The sequence below is a fragment of the Petaurus breviceps genome, unplaced genomic scaffold, assembly GCF_028583685.1.
Source record: "Petaurus breviceps papuanus isolate PSGF00001 unplaced genomic scaffold, PetGlider_PUasm1.0 90792, whole genome shotgun sequence".
Lineage (NCBI taxonomy): Eukaryota > Metazoa > Chordata > Mammalia > Diprotodontia > Petauridae > Petaurus > Petaurus breviceps.
The window spans coordinates 1,738,285-1,742,792 of record NW_027187347.1 but is presented as its reverse complement, the minus strand read 5'-3'; positions in this window follow the sequence as shown (position 1 = coordinate 1,742,792).

Below are 4,508 nucleotides of genomic sequence, written 5' to 3'. Positions count from 1 at the left end.
AAATTTTATAGATAAGGAAAATGAGGACCAGAGGAGATGAAGTGACTTGTCCAAGGCCATACAGCTAGTAGAGTTATCAGAATCAGGACTCTAATGCAGCTCTTCCCAGGCAACATAATCGTTTATTTTTTATTAATTTTTTTTGTTTTTTGGAGGGGGGTGTGGCAGGGCAGTTCAAGTTAAGTGACTTGCCCAAGGTCACACAGCTAGTAAGTGTTAAGTGTCTAAGGCTGGATTTGAACTCAGGTCCTCCTGACTCCAGGGCCAGTGCTCTATTCACTGCACCACCTAGCCACCCCAACATAGCTGTTATTTGTCTAGATTGTAGAACATGCAACATCCTCTCTGCTTTTACATTCTTTCCCTCTCTGTTCCATCCTCCTCATCTTTATTATGAGAGAATGAAACACAGGCACACTTTGGAGATATTGTGAGTTTGATTCCAGAACACTACACTAAAGCAAATAGTGTAATAGAGTCTCACAAATGTTTTTGTTTCCCAGTGAATATAAAAGTTAAGTTCACACTATTCTTTAGTCTATGAAGTATATAATAGTATTGTCTAAAAATTATGTACCTTAATTAAAAATGCTTTATTGCTAAAAAAAAATGCTAACCATCATCTGAGCCTCCACCAAGTCATACTCTTATTGCTGGAGGAGGGTCTAGCCTTGATGTTAATGGTTGCTGACTGATCAGGGTGGTGGTTGCTGAAGGGTGGGATGGTTGTGGCAATTTCTGAAAATAAGACAAGTAAAGTTTGCCATATCGATTGACTCTTCCTTTCATGAAATATTTCTCTGTAGTGTGGGATGCTGTTTGATAGCATTTCACCTACAAGAGAACTTCTTTCAGAAATGGAGTCAATCTTCTCAAACCCTGCTGCTGTTTTATCAACTAAGTTTATGTAATATTCTTCAATATTGTTGTGTCCAAGGGAACAGGGAGGCCCAAGGAGAGGGAGTAAGATGGGGGAACAGCTGGTAAGTGAAGCAATCAGAACACAAGCAATATTTATCGATTAAGTTCACTGTCTCATATGGGTGTGGTTCATGGTACCCCCAAACAATTGCATTAATAACATCAAAGATCACTGACCACAGATATAATACTAATGAAAAAGCTCACAAAAAGATGTGAGCACATGCTGTTGGAAAAATGGTGCTGATACACTTGCTCAACACAGGGTTGACACAAATCTTCAGTTTGTGAAAAAATGCAATATCTGCCAAGTGCAATAAAATGAAGAACAAGACATGCCTGCAAATGAAGGCACTGAGCCCCATGAAATAAATGCACCATTAAAATTAATTTAATTATTTGCTTATTGGCTTGCTGTTGAGAAAAAATAACATTGTCATACTTTGTCAAAAATCTAATTGGGCTCGAACTTTAACAAATACAATAAACAGTGAAATAGTTCAACCCTTGAAACATGCAGAAACCTGTCTCCACACCTGGGCAACACTTGCAGATTTTGGCAGGCAATGGTGCAATGCCTTTATTCTCTTCCTTCAGTGTTGCTATGTATAACTTCATATCGAATCATCAATTAAAGGGCAATGGTTTCTCAGGCACAGCAGTTTGTCACCATGAGTAACACGACACTGGATTGCAGCAATGATCGTTTCTGGACTTGTCATATTTGAAAATCACATTTGCACAGGCATACGCTTTTGACTGAAATATGCCAGTCTCATTGCCAGAAGCTGAGAGTATTGCAACACACACCACTGGTGTTTGTGTAAAAAGGGCTTGATGCATTTTACTTATGTCGGTGAACTGGCTTCACATCATTCATGTGAGATGTAGGAATAATATCATTCTATCCATTTCCGAGATGAGTAAACTGAGGGCTGATGGGTTTTGTTTGTTTTTTTTTTCTTTATTTTTTTTAAATGTGGAATCTCTCCATGAAATTCTTATTCCAGTTAATTTTGTGGGCATGGATTTGACCTTGGTTTTTTTTAAAGCTATGCCAGCAAAGCACAAGCTCTGGCAAGTCGTCTTATGCTGGAAACCAATAGAAAACATACATAGTTATATAAATGTATTATATAAATCTAGCCTATGGTGCAGTGGACAGAGTGATGTGCCTTAAGTCAGAAAGACTCATCCTACTGAGTTCAAATCTGGCCTCAGACACTTACTAGCTGTGTGACTCTGGGTAAATCACTTAACCCTGCTTACCTCAGTTTCCTCATCTGTAAAATGAACTGGGAGAAGGAAATGGTGAATCACTCCAGTATCTCTGCCAAGAAAATCCCAAATGGGGTCATGAAGAATCAGACGTGATTGAAATGATTGAACAACAACAATAAAGCTTTATGGAAGCACTCAAGGCTCTCTACAATCTGGTAAAACCCTACCTATCCAAAATTACTTCACATAACTCTCCAGCATGTTCTCTGTACTCTGGCCAACTCTGCTCCCATCTCCCTGAAAACACTATGTACTTTCCCACTTTTATGCTATTGCTTATACTGTTCCTTCTGCCAAGATATCTTTCCTCCTTCTCTTTTCCATCACATTTCTTATCCATTATTTAAAGCCCAATGTAAATGTCACTTCCTCTGGGAAACCTTTCCTGATCCCTTCAACAGTAATGATCCCTGTCTGCCCCAATTGAGAGTCAGTCAGTCAATCAACAGATATTTATTCAATATCTACTATGTGACAGGCACTGTGCTAAGTGCTGGGGACACAAAAAGAGGCAAAAGACAGTCCCTGCCCTCAAAGAGATTGCAATTTAATGAGGGAGACAACATACAAACGAACACATATGCACAAACAAGCTTTATACATGATACATCTTGGATATGCCAGGTGAGAGATAGTATGGAATCCAGGATGACACCTAGATTGTGAGCCTGAGGGACCAGGAAGATGGTGCTGTCTCTATAGAAATAGGAAAGGTAGGAGTTGGTGTGGGATAGAGGAATGGGGGACTTATGGGTGGGGAGGGAGACTTACAAGGAAAGATAATGAGTTCCTTTTTAGAGATTCCATATGACGTTTTACTTGGCACTTCTCTAATAATAATAGTTCACATTTATATAAAAAAGTTTATATATTTATATATAAAATACATTTCTCCCAAGAAATCTGAGAGAGTATAGGCATAATCCTCTTATATATTAGTTTATAATATAATTATCTGGGTATGTCATATATATACATATATATATAAAATGCACATGCACATACACATACATATATACTTACATATGAGTACACACACATACAAATATGCATATACTTCATACTTATGCATTCATATCCATATCCATCCTACTAATTTTTAAAGTTCCATCAAGGCAATGACTCTTCTGTGTATCTCTTTTAAGAGCATCTAGAGATAACATATCTTTTTTTCTTCAATTATTCATTATGAATTTAAAAATCCTTTGAGATCTGAAAAAATCAGGAAAATCCATCTTTTCCCCACTCTGGCCCACTAAGAAATTGAAAGAGAAGAAGTGAAGAGTGAGCTCAATTAAATTCAAAAAATATTTATGGAGGAGTTCTGGGATATTCTAATATTTTTCATACTGACTCAGGTGAAAAAGTTTTTTTTTTCATTTTCAAAATTTAAGTATTCCAAAAGCCAAATTTTAAGCAATGCATGATTGATTTTTTAAAAAGTGAAATGATTTAAATGTCTTTTGTTTTTAACGGTACTTATTATTCTAGTAAAATGGATAAAATATGTCCAAAGTACCCAGGCTAAACTATTGCACTTCCCATAGGTTTCATAATTTTTAACTGGTAAAGAAAATATGAAAGTTAGTATGGTGTAGTGCATAGTGTGCTGGCCTAAATGTCAAGAAGGCCTGGGTTCAAGTCATGCTTTAATGCATATTGGCTCCATGATCCTGGACAAATCATTTAGTCTCTCATTGCTCTAGGTCCAACTCTCCAAGGCAGGGGTCCTTAACCTGTGGTATGTGAGCTTGCTTTTAAATGTGTGTGTGTATATAAATATGTACATGTATATGTGTGTATACATATATGTGTGTATGTACACATATATGTGTGTGTACATATATATGCATGTATACATGCAATTTCATTTCAATATAACTGGTTTCCTTTGCAATTCTGTGTATTTTATTGAATACATTTAAAAACATTATTCTGAGAGGGGGTCCATAGGCTTCACTAGACTGTCTATGGAAAGAAAACAAGATGAACAATCCTTGGATTAAGGCAACTCTATTAAATTGCAGAGAAGAAACTGATCTGCTTTGGTAGCAAGAGTTTTCTTATGTGGAAGTTCCCTTTAATAAATGAAATCATAGGTCCAGTCCCTTTTCTTAAAAAGAACAAGGAAACCAACATTTGGATTCCTACAACGTTAATCTTTACAAATTTTCAAAAGAAATTCTAAATGAAAAATATGTGTAAACCTTTTTAAAATAAGTGAAAAGTGTGGGTTAAGAAAATGTATTGAGGCAGCTAGGTGGCACAGTGAATAGAGCACCAGTCCTGGAGTCAGGAGGATCTGA